The sequence below is a fragment of the Arvicanthis niloticus genome, chromosome 8 (assembly GCF_011762505.2).
Source record: "Arvicanthis niloticus isolate mArvNil1 chromosome 8, mArvNil1.pat.X, whole genome shotgun sequence".
NCBI classification, from domain to species: Eukaryota; Metazoa; Chordata; class Mammalia; order Rodentia; family Muridae; genus Arvicanthis; species Arvicanthis niloticus.
In genome coordinates, this window is record NC_047665.1 from 9,684,474 (window position 1) to 9,704,832 (window position 20,359).

Consider the following 20,359-nt stretch of genomic DNA (forward strand, 5'->3'; position numbering starts at 1 on the left):
GTGGTGCCATCCCTGGGCTGGTGGTCCTGAGTTCTATCAGAAAGCAAGCTGAGCAAGCCAGGGGAAGCAAGCCAGTAAGCGCATCCCTCCATGGCCTCTGCATCAGCTCCTGCTTCCTGACCTGCTTGAGTTCCAATCCTGACTTCCTTTGGTGATGAACAGCAGTGTGGAAGTGTAAGCTGAATAAACCCTTTCCTCCCCAGCTTGCTTCTTGGTCATGATGTTTTGTGCAGGAATACAGACCCTGACTAAGATAGATAGTAAAAGGGTCTGCTCCTCTGCCCTGACTTCTGCCTCCTGTGGTCTTGGGCATGAGAGGTATCCTCTTGGTTTCTTCCTCTGTATTCTGGGCCCCATACTGTCTATATTATAGGGTTATATCAGGAAAACTATAGGTGTGGCCAGACTGGGATCTGGGGTGAGGAACTAGTTCTAGGAACAGTGTTGACGAGACTGGAGGTTCAGAGAGAGCAAACAAGTGACTTTAAAAGTCTCAGTAAGTTCAGAAGGTGAAGCAGTGATGTCTGAGGGCAGTGAAGCTCTGGGCCCTTCTAATCCCCACCCCATCCTTCGGAGTACAGAGAGGTGTGTAGCTCAGGTCTGACTCTGGCTTACTGTTCCAGCTCAGAAGTGTCTCCTAGGAGGGGTGGGCAGGCCCTCATTTATCCTTAGGAGGGAATGTGACTCCAACACTCTCAGTACCACTTGCTAACTGGTCACAAACAGTTGCTGGCACCTCTGGGCCTCAGTCTACACCAGTTGGAGAAGGCAAAACCCCCTTTGCAGGGCCATCAAAGTGAGGCTGAGATGAGAGGAGCCTGGATCGTTTGCAGAAGGACCATGAGGGATGCACTTTTCATCTCTGAAGCAGACCTGCCTCTGTCTCTAGAACTGACACATATCTGACCTTGGTAGCCTAGTCTGTCATGGGGCCTAGGCACATCAGGGAGGGGCAGGTCCAGGTCAGCATGTTTGTCGGAGTGGGAGGTGACCCTGGCCCAGACGTCACTCTCTGCCTGTCATAGGGGTGGTAAATCCCAGGATGTCTAGACAGAAGGCCAGACAGAAGCTGCCTCACATCTGCAGCCTGGTTATAGACACCAGATACTGGGAGCTTTGAAATGTGCAGCAAGGCAGGTGTGACACAAGAGAAGACAAATTACTCCGAAGAGGAAGAGGCCATAGAGGTTATCTAGGTCACAAAGGCTCAGAGAGGGGTATGTTTCATCCCCAGCCACACAGCAAGAATGGTAGCTAAGCTAGAAGTATGAACAGTGGTTCAGAGACCACATCGCTGGGAAAAGCGAAGGTCATTTGGTCCAACTTCTCACCCCAAAGTCTTTCATACACGCATCTAGGAGCAAGGAGCTCCCTGCCTTCTATGACAGTCTGTGCATTTTATAACAGCCTAGCTGTTACATGGGGCTAAACAACTACTCCCAGTCACTAAACCTGCTACCCATAAGATCAACAAGCATGGTTCCTTATGCTGACCCTCTACAGTAGAGCGTGTATGTGCTGAGCCCTTGTTTGACTGTATTGTAACTCAGTGGTCCCCTCGTGATACAGAGGCTTTCAGACCCTCCCCTGCCAGCCACTGAAGACCACACTTTCTCAGAATGCAGGGCCAGACTTAAAGAGAGTAAACCATGAGGCTCCCAGAGGCTGCCTTGCAGCAACTGTTGAATAAATGTAATAACAATTAGGTATTTTTATCAGTGGAAACAAAATTGACTTGGAAATAAAAGGAGGATTTTAAAAGCATTTTCCATTCCTGACTTTCATGGAAGCCAGTTAAGTTGTCGAGCGGATAAAAGCATCCAAGGGCCAGGGGAAAGATGCAGTACCGTGCAGGTATGGGAAGGTGAGTCTGTTTATGTCAAACTGTCAGATTATTAGAGCTAAGATGGCCTATCCTCATTGTAAATCCCACAGGTCACAGTCAGGGTCTTTCTAATCCCATACCTGCCAGAGCTGGCCGTATACACTGGAGCAAAGGCACAGACACAAGGGTAGTTCTGGATGGTTGCTATTTTAGTGTGCACAAGGTCAAATACATCTCTCTGTCCATTTAGCCTTTGGACTTCACACGTGTCTTGAGGGAACCTGTCATAATATCATGGTGTGAGTGTCAATGACTGAAAATTCTGAGCCACCCTGGGCAGCCCAGGTTGCTCTGGGAGTACGGAATGAGTTGCTTGTCTTGCAGTCCATGCCTCTGTCCCCTTTTTGGTTAGCAAGGGCATCTCCACTTACTCCTGGGGAATAGTTTCACCCTAGTCTCTTTTTGCATGCTTTGGGTGTGCTGAGGCCCAGTCTGGGGCTTTACTAGAGGGACATGGTTTGGCAGTCAGTGTCATTCTCTTGCACAGAGCTTTACTGAAGCCCCATGTGGCCTATGGTTCTCACTCTCCTCCTGTAGTTTCTCCCTCAAGGCTGAGTGCTTCCTGAGGACAGGACCAGGCCCCTTCTGTCTCGGAGTCCTCAGAGCCCTATCCAAACTGGCACAGGGAAGTGTTTCCAAAGCCTTTTGCTCAGTGGTCTCCTTTATCCAGGCATCTCTTTTAATCATTTAAATTCCTCTCATCACTCGGGGTTTAAAAACATTAAGCAGAAAATTCCAGAACTAAATATTTCACAAGTTCTAAACTGTATGCCCTTCTGAGTGGTGGGATAAAATCTTAGACCATCCCATGTCTTCTCTCCACAGATGTGAGTCCTCCTTTTGTTCAGAGTACCAATGCTACAACATCAGGACCACTTTGTTACCACTTAGCAACCATTTCAGCCATTAGAGCATCTCATGGCACGTTCTTTTTACTTCTCCCATCCTGTAGGTATAGCATCATCCAACATCACAAGAATAGAGTGAGTTTGGGCTTTGGGACATATCCCCTATAAACATAAGGCATGGCTGTAAATTGAATTCTGCCTGAGGAATTGCTCACTGCTCAGACACTAAGTTACCAAGGGCCGTGTGTGTGTGTGTGTGTGTGTGTGTGTGTGTGTGTTTGTGTTAAATTTCTTCACTCAAAACAACTTCCAAGGAGAGACCTGTCAATTGCTCAATTTCTGCCTTGTCCAAGAAAGAGAAGGAAAGGGGGCAGCTACCTCTTTTTAGTTTTTAGGAGCTGAAAGTTTACTCCCTCTTCATCAGGCAACCTTTGGAAGTAGACAGGTTTTCCAGGGATGTGTGGAAAATTTCAAACTATCTCCAACCCAGCATCAACAAAAACAGACACAGAAGCAGCTAGCCATAGCTGGGAGAGCCATGGAGCTGGGGAGGTCCTCTTGTCCCATCTTCAAATCATCTTAGAAGTATGAGGCCAGAGGAAACAGCCCAGTTAATTGACAACAGAGAACAGCAATGGTCTCTTGTTCCACAACCCAATACATTCTCGAAGACAGAAGCAATCAAGATGGCACATGCTGGCCCTGCCAGCTCCGTGGGGGAAGAAAGGAAGAAGAGGCTATTGGTCCCAAGCAGTGTGCTGAGATGAGTGTGGAGCACTGGCTAGTCATCTCTTCTAGTTTTGGGGATAGATGTTGCCTGTATTTGGGGATCAGATGGTATCTCAGGGAAGAAAATTTCCCAGGCAATTGGGGTGAGCTTATGGGGACTCCCAGTCCCTCACTTCCCAGTTGGGTGGCTTTTGTATGCTACAGAGCCCCTTGACTGCTCAGTTCTCTCTGTATACCAGGAGTGAGTGAACTTGCCTCTAGGGGACTCTGTTGAGTCTGGGGTGTGTGTGTGTGTGTGTACACAATGCCGGTGCTGGCTATTATGCCACTTCCGCTCCTCACTCTCCACAGCTAAGGTCTCCTGAGTGGCTGTTCTCATTGCCAAGTTCTAGGTCAGTTAAGCCTGGAGGGGCCAGGCCCCTGCCTTAAAATCTCCCTCATCCTGCCATTCTTGTTTCTGGGTCTCAATTGTATAGTCTGGGAATGAGAGTGCTGTGCAGTGTCCTCTTCCCCAAGCTATGACTCGCCTATTTCGGAATTTCTTCCCAGGGTAGGATAGTAATGGAGGGTATGTGGTAGCCAGGCAAGCTGACTACCGATTTTGTCTTATTTCTTCACTTTGAGTTAGAGTAATTTCACCTTGTGGCTTACCTCTTGCTGATCAAAGCCCTGACTGGCAGTTAAGTGCCTTTGATTAATAAAAAATGGGAGAAATGAATTAATCATGACTTCAATTTGGCGTGTTTGGGGAACACACTCTTTAAAAAAAGCCAAATCTGCTAGGGCCAGGAGGGGAAACACTGTGTCCTTTAGGGTGAGAGGGTGGGACCTGGAGTAGAGGTCCATGGTGTGTCTGGTTGTGGACAGAGGACCCGTGCAACAGAAAGCAGCCCGGGTGCCACTGCTTGGACAGGAGGCTTGGTCCCTTTAAGGCTCCTCTCCCTATCTGGAGCCCCAGGCCTGTGCGGAGGAGGACATGCATTATTGAAAGCACATTTCAATACCTATTCTCCCCCTCCTCCTGTGGGTGGCAATCACAGTTTACATAATCTGTCTCTCTGTCCTCCTAGGCAGCTGCTCCCTTCTGGCTGAGTGGTTTGAGGAGGGGAGGGAGGGGAGAGAAGAGCTATTAACTCTATGCTGCCACCTCAGGTCTCAGCCAAGATGTCTTGTAGTGAGGGCTGACAGCAGATCTTGACCCCCACAGCCCCAGCCTCAAGAGTTTTGAGTGACCTTGGTGTACCACTTTGTCCCCCTCCTGTGATCTTGAGTGACTGGTGACTGAATGGCTCCCATCCTAGTAGCCCTGTAAATGGTGCCACCTTTGTCTGTGCAGTACAGGACATGTCCCCACCTGCAGGTCCATCTACAACCTGCTTGTGTGGCAGCTGTTGACTGGCTCGGCTGGTAGGCAGTTCAAGTTCAGTAAACTCCAAACTGCCCTTACCGGCTCTCTCCTGAGGCATCACTCCTTGCATTCGTCCTGGCTCTGTCTTTTCCCATCCTGTCACTCAGGAAGCCATCAGCTACACATTCACTCACTACTGAGCCACTCAGCCATCCATCATTCTTACTGCATTCCCTTATCCACCTCTGTATCCATCCATCCATCCATCCAGCTATCTTCTATCTGTCCTTCTATCCACTCACTACTCACTAAGAGTCTAGCATTTGTCAATGTTGAGAGCACAGTGACAGACAACACAGATGCTGGATCTGTCCTCTCTGTACTTAAAATCTTATGAAGACAGCATGCAGGTGAGTAGACTGTTGGACTCAACAGGAGGGGGGGGTGAGGCACTGCAGAAGCAGAGGAGAGGCACTCTGGCACTTGGGAGTCTTGGTGGATAAACACTTGTTTTGAGACAGGGTTTCTCTGCATAGCCCTGGCTGTCCTGGAACTCACTCTGTAGACCAGGCTGGCTTGGAACTCAGAAATCCACTTGCTTCTGCCTCCGGAGTGCTGGGATTATAGGTGTGTGCCACCAACAGCCCTGCTCAAACACTATATTTGATGTGATGATACCTAAGCAGAACTCTGACAGTGAAGGAGGGCACCTGCTTCTCTCCCCAGGGTCCCTTGGCTCTACCTCCTGTGACAACATCTCTCTTTTTATTCCAGATAGGGCATAAAGTCAGGATATGAGTCTGACAAAGGATAGAGGCAGGAAAACAAGCGACACAGACAGAGACCAAGTCAGCGAGGAATGTGGACAGGGAAGATAGAGGGCTGAGGAAAGACCCAGAGTGCGGCTGAGGGGCAAGCTCGGAGTCCATTGGACTTCTGGGGTTCATCTGGAACACTTTCCCTTCCTTCCTTTCTTCCTCATGGTCTTTTTTGGCCTGGGTAGGAAGGTCACATTGTCACCAGCCTTGGGTGACAGAGTGCCCTGGGCTTGGCTGTGGCAATGGGGTCAGGGCTTAGTCTGCTGACATTCCATCCAGAATACTGCTGGTGCCATGGGGAGCACAGTGCCCATGTCCACTGAGGTTCCTGGCTGGTACTAAGGCGGTTAGACCGCTGGCCAAAGAGTGAGGAGCACAGTAGAGACCAGATGGAGACAGGAGGGCAGTCCTAAAATCTTCGCCAGACCTGTCTGCTCCCAGCAATGCCAGACTTCCTTCCCTTTAAGCCTTTTGTAGTACAATTCCTACATTTGCAGTCAAAAGAGCCCTCATTAACAAGCCAAGGTCTTCAGCAGCAGCAGGACACATTTCCCTGTCCTTTGTCTTATTTGATTTCAGAACAGCCTCAGGAGGCTGTTTACAGGTGCTGAGATAAAGGCTTAGACATCCAGTCAGCCAACCTAGACCCACCCGGGCCTGTAAGTCCTACTCCTTACAGCCCTGACTGTGATTGCTGAGGAGAAGCAGAAGGGATGCCAAAGAAGTTCTTAGGTTTGAGAGGAAAGGATGGGTGGAAGAGAACTGAAGACGGCGCTGAAGTACCAAAGTACCAGTCTTTGAAAGAACCAAGAACTGAGAAGAAGAAGGTGGGTTTGTGAGGGAGTGAGTCAGTGAGAACTATACACCCGAGGGGAGGTAGCGACATGGAGGTTTGCTACATTCTAGCTAAATGAGTTGACATCCGAGCAACTGGTATCCAGGAGGGCCTTACTCCCCACAGTCAGCCTGTATTTTGTTGCTTGACCACATCAAGATCTGACCTCCTCCAGGAAGCATCCCTTGAGCCCAGTCTCCTTTCTGGAGACTCCCCAGTCCTCCAGTGTCTCCTTTGTAATATGGGTCACATTGGTCTCTTTGGTTCACACAGTACGACTCATCCACTCCTGAGGAAGTCTACGTCTTGCTTGACTCTCATTAGACCCAAGCTCCTAACCCCATGTCTGGCACCCAGTCAGGGCTGAATGTATATTTTTAAAAAATGGTTTATTTGAAGGAAATGAATTCCAGATAAGGCATAAAGTCAGGATATGAGTCTGACAGAAGATAGAGGCAGGAAAGCAAGCGACACAGACAGAGACCAAGTCAGCCAGGAATGTGGACCCGGAAGAGAGGGCTGAGGAGAGACCTAGAGTGCGGCCGAGGGGCAAGCTTAGAGTCCACTGGACTTCTGGGGTTCATCTGGCCTTGGGTCTTGGAAAATGCTTCATCCTATTTTGTGGTAGAACCATCTGGAAAGGATGCCTAGAGTCTCATAGAATTGAGAAAAATAATCCTATAGGATAGGTCGGGGAGAAGCCAGTGCAACAAGAGTTCTGCAGTTCCTATCCTTGCCACTGGGGGCATGAGACGCAAGACAGGTGAAGGATGATGCAATCACCCAAGGTGGGAAAGGGCCCCAGCCACGAGCAGGTTCCTTGGCACCGCTGCATCCTGGGACTTAACGAGAGAGTCTGTGGTGTGTGTGTGACCCTATCCTTCAGTAACTGAGTTTGGATTCTAACCCCGGAAAGGACCCACCATCACAGGCTGCCGGTCTGCGAATTCTCCCCCTCTGCTCTGGAACCAGATGGCTGACCGACAATCACTGTCTACCCCAGCTTTTGTCTTTGTCCTCTATGGTCCTGAGCACCGTCCAAAGTAACCCTATTTATTCTGTCCATCTGCTTGTTTATTGTCTGTCTCTCCCACTGTGAGAGACTCGATGGCAGGGACTCTGTGGGTCTCTCGGGTGTGTAGCCCGGCACCTGGAGACGCTCATAGAATGCTTGGGCGGATTAGTGAATGGGAGTACGGGTGGATGGGTGGGGCGGGAATGGTCTGTGCTGGGAGGTGGAGTTGAAGCATTTCACCAAGCAGGGCTCCAAAAATAAAGGGATCCGAGCTGTGAGACGAGAACCCTTGAGAAGAGAAAGGCCCTTCCTTCTGGGGCTAATTGTGTGCTGTGAGCTGAAGCACAGCAGCTGCCGGGAGACCAGAGACAGGGAGGTCCTGAGGGAGGGATGCAAACCCAACCCCCGGGACACCTGCTCTCCGGCAGAGAGGAAAGCCGCTAGGGGCTGGCTGTCTGCTATAAAGGCAAAAGGATGCTAATGTCACTACTTAGAGATGAGTGAGCCCTGACGCTGGACTGGGCAGGATGGGGGGCACCCGTCCTAGAGGAGAAGTATGAGCGACACAGCTGGCCTTTACTGGTCACCACAATGGGACCTAGCCATCATTCACAAGAAGCCCCTCCTCTGTCACTGCCAGAATACCATGTCAAACATAGCTTGCTAGTTTCTCTGTAAGCCAGCAGTGACTCCAAGGGAAGCAGACTAGAACCAATGAGTGTTTAGAACAGAGCGGGTCAGTATTGTGACAGGAGGGGGAAAGGGACCTGTGGATGTCCAAAAAAGAATGATAAGAGAGAGGGAGTGGGAGATCATAGAAGACTTTCTGCAGGAAGTGATATGTCAGGTGAGTTATAGTGGACAAACAAGTGAATTTAGCAGCAACCAGCTGGTATCTATTGTTCAGTCAGCACAATATTAATATTTTTTGCTAATTTATAATATTTAAGAATGAGTTTCTTGTAGAAGTCTGGGTTTGACATTTTGCTTTAAAAATGAATATAACAAGACGAGTAAGACCAAGCCAAAACAAAACTTGATTCCCTGGTTCTCAAGTGTCATCTTTGAATATGACAACGTCAAAAGACTGGCTACGCCATTTGGATTCCCTCAGTTATGTGCATCTTAGACCTTCAGCAGGGAGGTCAAGAGCCACTGGTTCAACTTCCTTCTCTTCCCTAGAGCTCCAATCTAGAAGATTCTGGAAGCCTGAGGGTGTCAGAAGCTTATGCACTGGCCCCTGATTGGGGTGGTGACCATGGTCCAATCCAAAGTGAGTGAAACGAGACCCCAGGGACTGTCCCTGAGAGTCAGGCTGAGAGATTCTCATTGTTGGGGCTCCCTGGGTTCCTCAGAAGGGCTCCTCAGAAAGCTCGGGTTTTCTAGAGCGTCTGTCCCCTTCCTTCCTCTGGTCTCAGCTCTTTCTTGGTGTGAAGTGCTTGCATGTTGTCTGGTCTAGCTTTCATGCTTTCTACATAGCCAGGCCTCCTGGGCTCTCCTGAGACTGTGACCCCCAAGCTCAGCTGTGACTGATGTATCCCACAGGAGGCCTCAAAGTTGCCACCTCCGCTCCTCTTCCAGAGCACTGCTGTTTCTTTGACTTCTAATCTTGCTGCACCTGGCAGCTGGTCTTCCCTGGGGCTGTGGACATCTAACAACATCCGGGAACCCCCTTTACAGACACCAGTACCCCTTGCGTCTGATGCTTAGTATCAACATAGCTGAGTTTATACAAGACCCTTTGAGGGCTGATGTGAACAGTTTGGGGGTCATACCTCATCCTTCAGAATGCTAAGCTGGCTCAGGCAACCTCTTCCTGACCCCCAGCTCCCTCCTAGGGGAACCTCCTAGTCATTCATTTTAAGATCAGCCTTGCTAGATACCAGCGACCTGAGATCTGTTCCAGCCCTAACTTCTAGCCATGATCCAGGCCCTACTGACTTTTAGCCAAGCTGCTGTCTTGGTCTTTGGACCTCTGGCTCAATTAGGAAACCCCAGGAGCTTACTTTCCCAGCAATATCCCTCCTTCTCAGAGCCTCCGTGACTCCCTCCAGGAGATGTCCTGAAAGGATGACAGTGTGGTAGTGAGAGACATCCCTGCCTATGGACTAGCCTGGGCTCTAAGCTAAGGGACCCCTACAGTGTTTCTGCTCCATCAGTGCTTCCTTAGTCAAGACTATCTTGATTTTTCTGACTCCTGTATATTTTGCTTTGCAATATATTTGTATATATTTGCTCTGCAATCTGTGCCTATCAAGAAGATTTGTCTCACCATATCATCTTTAATATAGATGCTTTTAAAAAAGGAACATGAGATTCATTTTAAGCAACAGTACAGTACAATCCCTTCTTGATTTATGATGGGGTCATATCCTGATAAATTTATTATAAATTGAGAATATTGGAAGTAGAATCACATATAAACACCTTCTTGATGGAATGCCCCAGCTTAGCACTGCAGATCATGGTAGGGTATTGTGTTTCTCTTTATAACTGGGTGGCTGACTGGGACCTGGGCTTTCTGCCACTGTTGGGCATTGCTGGAGACAGGCTCACACAGCATATTGATAGCCCAGAAAAAGATCACAGTTCAAGATCCCAAGTATTATTTTGTGTGTGTACATGTGTGTGTTCTTGTATGTATGCATGTGCGTGTTCTTGTGTGTGTGTGTGTGCCAGAGGACAACTTTAGTGTGGCTCCTTAGATACTGTCCACATTTTAAAGAATTGCATTTATTTATTTATTTATTTATTTATTTATTTATTCATTCATTCATTCATTCATTCATTTTCTTATTTGTTTGTTCGTGTGCTTGCGTAGAGGTCATAGGGACACCTTTAGGAGTTGGTTCTCTCTTCCTACCACATAGGTTTTGGAGACTAAACTCAGGCATGGAGCATGCCTCGTCTCTCACTGAGCCAGCTCCCTGGCCCTAAAGATGTAGCCTAGGCTGACCTCAAATTCATGTTCCTCTGGCCCCTGCTCTATTACCATGTTCTACTGGTGCGTGTCACCCCAATTAGCTATTTTTTTTTTTAATGTCTTTTTTTCTTTAGCCTAGGCCTGGGCACTTGCTTTTTCTCAGCAAGTGAGCTTAGCTCCAGGTCCACATACATGAAAAAGTTAGAGTGAAGAGAAAGAAATAGGAACTCAAAGTTTTGACCACGATTGGTGTTTTACTTAGACTATCCCCTCCTCCCCTGCCCCGGCTTTATTCATTCCCTACCTCAATGGTTTCTGCCCTATGAGTGCTATTCATTTCCTTGGCAGTTCTCTTTACACTGATTTGCCTTTTTAAAAAAATGCACAATTTTATCCTCAAAGATAAAATTTTATCTCCAAAAATCGGAGTTTGATATATGGCTTCCATATTTCCAATATGCATCGATTGTGAACTGATATAACAACAAACATGCATCTGTATACCACCCAAAATCGTCTGGCACAGCATCAATCCTGTGCACGCCAGCCTTTGGGAAGCTGCATCTCAGCTAAGGCAGCACACACTCTTGGGAGGATGCTCTGCAGAGAGAATAAGGAGGCTCCAAAGTTTCCTTCCTGAAGCCCCAGGGGTAGGGTGGGCGAGGGATGTCTACCTCTGGGTGTTTAAGGCTTTTCAACTCCAGTGCTTTTCAAATATATATCTTTTTAAGTCCAAAGACTCCTTTAAAAATAAAACTCTGGATGAGAGTCCAGTATATAAAACAATGAAAGCAGAGATTTGTGATTAAAAGGGGGCTGGGAATCCTGGGCTGTTTTTTTTTTGGGGGGGGGGGGGGGGGCTTTCCTTCCACCAACGTTGTCCTATTAATGTTTTATGAGACTTTTCCAGAAGTCTGTGACTCATAGGGACATCAACAAACCCCAGTCTGTTGCTGTCCCTTGGTCCTATTTAGTTCAGCTTTCTCCTGAGGATTGGTGCTGTTCTTCCTGGGTGGGCCTCTCTGCTTCTGGACTTTGGCCACCTTGGTATTTTGAAATGTTTCGTCTTGCCATCTTGAAATATCCTGCTGGCTTTCTAAGCTTTGCTCTGACCTCATCGCTCATCCATCAGCCACTGATATAACTGCCCAGTGTCTGAGAGGGCACAAAGGGGACAGGGAAAAATAGAAGATCATTCCTGTCTTGGGGTTTCACTGGTGTGGGAGACAGACACAGACATGCCCAGAATGCAATGGGAGTCCCCTGCTCACCCAACATTCATTTATTACCCAGATGTCTGTCTTTCTCAGGGCGTGGTTGCATTCTGGGTAGTGACTGAGTCAGTTAATGTGCCTCTAGGATGCTGGCTGCTATCATCACTCTGATGCCAGAAGTCTTAGCCCATCCCTCCCGTGGTCCTGAGACACTGTTCCTTTCAGCAGTGTCTCATGTACTCTGGAGTCAGAGTCACTGCTCACTCAAAGCCCACATCGTAATCCCCACATGGGCTGTTGATAAATATCCCAGCGATTGCCTGGCTCCTGACCTCGGCCTGCTTTCTCTCTCATTGCTGAGCTTGCTGGATCCCCTAACTTAGAGGTCCTGATCCCTATGAAGTGGGAGCTCCTAAAGGGAACTTGGCCCAGCAAGAGAGGAGCCTGTTGGCTCAAAAACAAGGGAAGATCTGGACAGAATTTCAATAAGTTATAAATATTTCTATTGGTAGTCTACCTCACTGAACGCTCAACCATACAATACTACTATACACTTCTCTTAGTCTTAGTATGGTCCTGGTCCTCTCTGAGATACCCTGAAATACCTTAGAACATCGTCTTTGGGGCGGGGTGGGGGTTGTCTTTCTCATGCTATGAGGCCAGATCTCAGCTCAGCCCAAGTTCTAGAAAGGTTTGTCTTGGTAGGCCCATGCACATCATTAAGTTTAAAACTACACGTCAATGGATGCCAAGTCGATTACATAACTCTGCTCAAATCAAAGCAAGCCATCCGTCTCTAGCTGGGGGACACTTGCTGTGTACCTCTGCTTATTTGTACTAAGCCAGACTGTTATTAAGAAAGAGAGAGTCCAGCAGTGAACAGGATGTGTTCGCGACTCGCCAGGAGTGTTTTTGCTTTGCATCAAGATTCCAGTCACAACATCCCGAGTGCAACTCTTCCCACACGTGAAGGGCTGGAGAGGGGATTCTACGCTTCTGACCTTCTTCCTAAGGTTTGCTGCAGAGGTCTGAATGCTGGTGACAAGCTGTAGAGTCTTTAGGAGGTGGGGCCTGCCTGATGGAAGGTCCCTGTGTGTGTCATGGGTCCCCCTCCAACTCCCAGCCCTTACCCGGTGCATAGCTGTTATCTCAGAAGCCTGCTTCTGAAGACAGGGCAGCTCCTACCACAGCACCTTTCATATCATGGGGGACTGGAATCTCTAAGACCAGGAGCCAAAATAATCTGCCCCTCCTGAAGTGGCTGGCAGGGGTTCTATTGTAGTGACTATTATGCTTCTCAGCCGCCTATATGACTGAGCACCTTGGAGGCAGAGCCAACCAGCCCCTTCCCCTTTAGGGTCTTGAGTCCCTCAGCCTCCAACAATTGTTTATGTACCCACAAGCCTTCGTGAAGCACCCAGCAGACCTGCTTGGTACTATACAGACATTATTTCATTTAATCTCCCGTGACAATTATATTGTCTAGGTCTCTGGGTAATCAACATAAATCTAGAGACATTTAAGTGGCCAGCTAGAATGTAACCAAACCGTGCTCTTTGTGTCTCTGTCTGGTGTCCATTAGAACAACTGGATACATTGCGGTCCCCAGTGCTTAAAGAGACACATTGTATATGGAAGGAAAGAGAGGAGGATTAATGGTGTTTTATGGGAGGGCTGAATCCTACCTGACTAGTTTATTAGAATTCTTTGAGAAGTGCTATATAGGGAGATAAATGGTGACTTTCACAAAAAGCCTTTGTTAAGTTTCCATCCCAAAGCCTATTAATAAAATTGATTCATTATAGAATTGGGCAGAAGTGGGTGGCAAGTAGGAGGGAGCCTATTTTTATATGGATAGAGAGCTGGCGTAGAGACAAGAAGGAGCGTGGAGATAACGGGGAACCAGGGTGCTCCAGGAATTGCTATTGAGTTAGGTTTGACTATAGCTCAGTCCACAGGCATCGAGCACACACAGTGTGTGTGAGCCCTGATCCAAACACAGGGCAGCTCAAGTAAGGGAGACTCTGCTTAGTACTTAGAGGCTCCAAGGAAGGCAGTGCTGAGAGGCCCTCACGTTGCAGGGACAGGATGCTGCTCTGGGGAGCCACAGAAGGTGGCTAGGGAGGGAAAGACCTCCAGGCTGTGGTCAGCAGGTTGGAGATAGTATCAGTTCAGTCAGACTCTCTGAGGAACACTGGGCACATCTCTAACCCTCCTCCGTCTCGGTTTGTTTGTTTGTTGGTTTGTTTGTTTGTTTGTACAATGACATGGTCTGGGAAGGTGGAATGCTCTGGATAGAGAACACTGGCTTGAAACAAGAAACACCAAAGGAAAAGTTCCCGTTTCTCATAACCGAAATGCCCCCTCTGTCTCTGTTCTGCGATGGGATTTCTACTCCTTGCCCCTCCCCCAACCATGAGGCAGAGAGCCACGAGGCTGTGGTGCTGGGGCTCAGAGCCCAGCCTGGGATTCCTCAGTTGTCTGTGAATGACTCAGTGTCATAAATAACTCCCATCTGGATGAGCCATGGTATCTATAGCGTTCAAGCGATCCCTGTAAGCACACACTCTTTCTGTGCAAATATGTGGATCACTGTATGCTAAATATGAGGTGGCCTGGAGACGCTCCTCCTCTTAAAAGACTATTTGCTATGAAACTCAAGGCTGTTTATTTAAAGAAACAAGTTTACAACTATGCACATTGGATTACTGGTGGTGGGCGGTGGGTGGTGGGGAAGAGACACTGGGGATGGAAGGATGCTGGGGGTGGGGCTGATTAAGCTTGGCCTGCTAACCTGCAGGAGAGCTGAGGTTGGCTGCTCCATCCATGGTTCTTCTGTCTTTGCAGAAGTGGGTAATGGACACCACTACTGAGATGTGGCCATGGGGACAGAGAGGAGGAGGCAGAAGAGGAGGGAGAGGAGGAGGGTGCTGTGATTCAGCAGAAAGAGCAAAAAGCCCGTCGTGACCCAGCCCCACCCTCATTTTACCACACAGGATTCATTAATTGCCTCATTCATCAGTTAAAAACTGACCAAGTCCCCATGTGCACGGGCTCCTGAACCACAGACAAGAAGAGTAGACTGGAACTCAGCCTTAGCCACCTGCCAGTCCTGTGCACTGGACTACTCTCTGAGCTTCAGTTTTCTCATCTGGAACCAGGGAGGAGAACGCCCACCTTGAGCTTTGAGAGGAAGCATTTGATAAGATAATGCACCAAAGATGAAGCCTGAACCATCGCACCGTTCCCACCCAATCATCTCACTCCGACTTAGGAGAGGAAGAATAACCCATTTCATCTTAGGCCTGGGCAAGAGGCTCCCTGGATGCTACCCATGGTTATGACCTTGGGCAGTGCCCTTACCTGTGCTTCCTGGGTGAGCTGGGATGCAGGAGCCTCAGACACCAAGCAGGGTAGATAGCATGTCAGAGATGCTTCCTAGAGAAGGAGAGAGGATTTGGAGCTGAGAATACAGCCAGGGGCTGGGCTTCCTAAGTGAACATGACATCCAGTGTCCTCAGTCACTGTGGTCTCCAGACAAGGCTATCACTGCTTTTTTTTTTTTTTTTTTTTTTTTTTTTTTTGGTTCTAGCAAAGGGCTGAGTAGGATGGGCCTCTGTCTGGCATCAGATTAAACTCCTGGCTCCTTCTCTACTTAACCTGCTAGCAGTTGTTCATCTTGTTTACTGGCTCAGGAAAGGCTCAGATGGTGGCATCAGGGTATCTGGTGTCAACGGATACATTCTGTTGTCAGTCATGTCTGATTTCCAGTTCTGGCTTTGGGGATATCTACTGCATCTCCCTGAGTCTGCTTCCTCTTCTGTATAATGGGGCTTTAACAATACCTACCTCCTGTGTGCCAGCTGGATCCTGCCTGCAAAGGCACATAGATTAGAGCCCCTCAAATCCTAATTACTTTCCTCACTTTAGTCCTGGTGGTGCCAATCTTGCAGTAAAATGCCAGCATTGGCCCATCTGTGTCTGTTTCCAGGCCTTTCCCAAGGTCTGGCAATGTTAGCATCCAGCCAGTGTTTGTTGACTGAGCCTGCTCCCATGGTCTGGTAGACCTGTCTTTACACACTGAGGATTAGAGAGGTCCAATTTAACTGAGAGCAGAAGTGGGAAGGCAGTTAATGTGATGGTCCAGTTCACATGGAAGTCTGCATGGAGCTGGGATCCCAACCCACAGTCCTCCATCTGTCTGTCCGACTGCTGAACTCAGGGCCTGGGGGCTTCTTCCTGGCTGAGCACCAGATGTAGGCTCTTGAGGGGCCTGTAACATCTGCTTACCCAGATCCTCCCAACGCAACCTGTCACATACCAGGCTATGTTCTAAGGCTGAGATACAGCAGTAAAAGGGATGGTTGTGATTCCTACTCTTAGCGGAAAATCGGCCACTGGACTAGATCCATGGCCAAGTTTTCTGATTGGCTGGGGTGGAGAGTGGGGGCTGTGTGTGTGTTTGGGGGTGACAGAGGGATGAAGGGACTACATTCTTTCCAGGAACTGGATCTAAGTGCAAATGATGACTTGTGTGTCTTTGGGCTGGACCACCTGGGTACAGGGTCAAGTTCCTGACCTTTGAGAAGTCAACAAAGAAGAAATGGGTGGTAGAGTTAGCGGCTTGGTTTCAACCTCCTACTGAGTCCCAAACAGCTAGTAAGTTAGGTGCTAGCGCATAGTAGGTGCTGGTACATAGTAGGTACTTAGTCAACTATTGAATGAATGGGAGAGTAGGCAGAGAGTAGGTCAACTCTCTGACTAGCTCCTTTCACAGGATAGCTACCCTAACTGCACAGGGGAGGGTCTGTTTCAGAACTCTCTTGACCATCTCACGATCTGACCCGTCCAGTGGCATAGCTTCTTTCTGCAGAGGATGACAAAGAGGCTCAATAAGGACCTGTCTCACAGGTCCCCCTGGCCTTCTCTAGAAGTGAGATGTGAAGAGCTGCCAAGAAAGCAGCCAACTGAAATACAGCTTGAGTCCCACTCTACTGCAGGCTTGCCAAAGCTAGCCCTCTCCAGGAGGGGCAGGGGCTTCTCTGAGAAAATGAGCTGCGGGCTGAAACTTAGAAAGACCAAGAAGACAGGAATGGAAAGGGTTTGCCAGATAGAGGGACCATCATCTGCAAAGTCATGGAGAGAGTGTGGTCCAGTAGGGGAATGTGGAAGCATGTGGCTTGCCTTGAGGCAGAGAACTCAGGACCCACTGGTAAGGAGCCTTAGAGCAGCCATGGAGAGAACCATTGAGGGGCCTCAGAGGTGTGCCTCTGGGTAGTGGGGATGGGATTTGAGTGCAGGGGAAGGTGGGAGCTTGGCGTAGTCTTGCCAGGTTATGGGCAATGAGAGGCAGACACTTGGAGTATGGAGATGGGAGGAGCAGAAGCAGGCTCTGTGCTTGAAGAGGTATGGGGTTGGGGAGAAGGGACTCAGCCCAGCTCCTGTCCCAGCCTCAGCAGCTGCTAGACTGTTCCCCGGTGGCAATCTCACAGTGCTGACCTCGGCAACACCAGCTTTTAAGGGCTGCCACCACCCCTGCTCTCACTGCTCACTCATTCTCATCCTGCCACCTTGCTGGGTTTCTCACACCCTTTCTGTTTCTTCTGCCTGGTGCTGCATGCTTGTCCCATGGCCAGCTTTACACACACACACACACACACACACACACACACACACACACACACACACACACACACACACACTTGAGATGCTAGCTTCACTACCTCTTCTTGGATTCTTCCCCAGATGTTTTTGTTATACAGACCCACTCTATGCTACATACCCACTTTTTAAATTCTTTTAGAATGTATAGAACCTAGAAAATAATTTTATGTGTTTGTTTTCTTTCTCCTTATTAGACCTGAGCTCTTTGAAGGCCAGGCCCTTGCCCTGGGTCAATAAGGATGGCTTAGGAAGGCACTTCTGGCTTTGTGTTTACACAATTGGAAAACAGGAGGATACATTTACTATACACTGTTACTGACAGCATGAAAAGACATTCTTCATACATGGCCTGCCAAAATCAAAATGACACCAGAGACCCCACCAGCCTTTCTCCTCTTTATAGATTATGCCGTTGAAGTTCAGAGAAGGATGGGACAGGTCACATGAACCAGCTAAGGGTGGAGGGATGGGCTTCTCTGCTGTTGGAAAGGTGCCTGGCCCTGTACCCTGCTCTGAGTAGGCGTTCAGCATGGAGAGCTGGCTCTGGACTTCTCTAGCCATCTGCTGCTTGAACTGAAAGACCCTACTTGCTTGCCTGGCTGTCACAGTTGCCCAATCAGTCAGCCACAGGAATTCTAATGGTGGGTTTTTTTTTTTTTTTTTTTTTTTTTTTTTTTTTTTAACGAAACACAAAGGCCTGCCTCTTGCAAATGGAGAAATGCATTTTCTCTGCATTGGCAATTACCACACTGAAGTCTAGGCAACCATTTTCATCTTGTAGGCACATTACCAATATTAACTTCTGAACACTATGAAGTGTTGCTTGTTGCGGACTGAGGGGGCAGCAAGGGACGTGCATACATCAGTGTCTTTTATCATAAGAGAGAACCTGGGGTTTGGAGGGGCTCAGGACAAACCTTTCTAGCTGTTTGATCTATTTTTACGGAGGGTGTTTGCTCATTGCCTTAAACTCATTAATCGTCTCATGGATTCGAGGTTCCTGATGTTTCCTGTCCATTTGGTCTCTGACTCAGCAATGTATTATATAAATATTTACTGAGAATATACTAGGAATTCTTATAGGCTCTGAGGATGTCATGGAGGAACAAAATATAACCTGCCGTTGCCAGGGCATCCTACAGACATGGGGAGACAGATGGCAGAGTTCTGCTGGTAACTGGCTGTGTGAGTGTGGGCAAATTCCCTTCCCTCTCTGGGCCTTAGGGTTTTCTTGCTCTTCATTACTGGCTCCCTCTTGAAACCTTCTGATAGCCCTCACTTACTATAGAACATGATAGCCATCTGCAGCCCTGTCTGTAGATCCTCAGAGCTGGGCTCCAGCTGCTGTCACTCGGCACTGTGCTTTTTGCTAGGCTAGCCTGATCTCTTTTGCCCCCTTTTTATTTAGCAGTAGCCACACTGCTCTTTCTTTTTTGTTTTTATTTATTCTGCATGTATGGTGCATATGATTGTGTTTGTGCATATGTACCTCTCTCTCTCTCTCTCTCATGTGTGTGTGTGTATGTGTGTGTGGTATGTGTGTGTCAGGGGTGTGTATATATTTGTGTGATGGGTGTGTGTCAGGTGTGTATGTATCAGGTGTGTGTGTATATTTGTGTTAGGGGTGTGTGTCAGGTGTGTATGTATCAGGTGTGTGTGTCAGGGGTATGTGTCAGATGTGTGTGTTGGGTGTGTATGTTTATGTACGTGTGCGCACGTGCACGATCATCAGAGATCAATGTCAGGTGTCTTCCTCACTTGTTTTTCTACTTTTTTTTTTTTTTTTTGAGACAGAGCCCCTCACTGATTTGGGAAGATTATCTGGCCAGAAAGCCCCAGGAAACTTCGTGTCTCTACCTCAGGTGTGCACACTTGCACAGCAAGCGCCTTGTGAATGAACCATCCCCCAGCCCTCAAATTTACTCTCTGAGTGCCAGGGCTCCCAGAATGTCTCATTGTTTAAACCTTACAGAACCCCCTTGAAGGAGGGACTTGGATTCATAAGAACGAGGAGGTGGAGCCTTCTGTGGAGGGCTGGGATCTATGTTAGGCTGTCTAGGTCTCAGGCCATGCATCCTTCACTGCCACTGTCGCCTCTGCCTGTCCATCAGCTCTGCTCCTCTCCTTCCCCAAGACAAACTGATACCCACTGCCTGTGTTGGAGTTGGTTTTATACACTGAATATTGAGATGCTGAATTCTGTATTCCAAGATCACGTTGCAGTCTGGACATGGACATTGTATTGACCATGCACTGTAAGGAATGCTCCCCAATCTCTGATTGGACAATAAAAGGCTGGAGCCCGTGACTGAGCAGGAAAGAGAGGCAGGTGGAACTTGAGATCCAGTAGGGGGGGGTCTCAGGTAGGAACCAGGAGGAGAAGGAAAAAGATAGTGGAAGAAGGTAGCTGTGAGGTAGGATGGACCATGAGGATGGACTATGAGGATGGACCATGAGGATGGACCATGAGGATGGACCATGAGGATGGACCATGAGCATATGACCAAGAGAAGCTCATATTGAAACAGAGCAAGTGTCACTTGGCAAGTAATGAGGCATTTATCTGGTTATTAATAGCCAAGCCAGCTTATAATAGTCTCAGAACCTGCTCAGTTTAGGTTTGTAGCATGTGAATACATTCTGATGTTTTTGTGTTGCTTACTTGGGAGCTAAACAGGAATGAGTGGGGCAGAACCCCTTCCCCCATAAAATTATTTCAATATATGGCGCCCAACATGGGACATATACTCCAAGCCTAGAAAACTCCTGGCTAGGAAGGCAATTGCTTAGTCAAAGAGTGGGAAAAGACCAAGAAACCTTAGTCTGCCTCCCAGAGGCCCCTTTGAGCAGGCCCTTTGCCTCAGTGATACAGCTCATGCTGGCCCTCGCTATGGGGGTGATGCTTCCCTTGTCTGTTTGACTGTGTGCTGAGCACCTCAAAGCAGGAAGTCAGTACCTCATCCCCCCCCCCCTTCTGTGCTCCTAACTCAGCATCCTGGGCCATCCACTTTCTGTACGGCCAACAGAGACTTATTTGAAAAGCAAACCCATTTTTATCATTTTTTAATGTATTTTGAATA

General features: G+C 48.3%; 1 protein-coding gene across 2 annotated transcripts in view; it reads right to left on the reverse strand.

The window, feature by feature from the left end:
* Cplx2 (complexin 2) overlaps nucleotides 1-20,359 on the reverse strand; it is a 69,779-nt gene that overhangs the window by 44,756 nt on the left and 4,664 nt on the right. Inside the window, exon 2 of one of the 2 annotated variants that reach the window (XM_034510317.2) lies at nucleotides 14,979-15,053. The exons of the other annotated variant lie outside the window; for it this stretch is intronic. The gene's annotated coding sequence lies outside the window, so the exon portion shown is untranslated. The remainder of the gene's footprint in view (nucleotides 1-14,978; nucleotides 15,054-20,359) is intronic. 2 annotated transcript variants of the gene reach the window in all.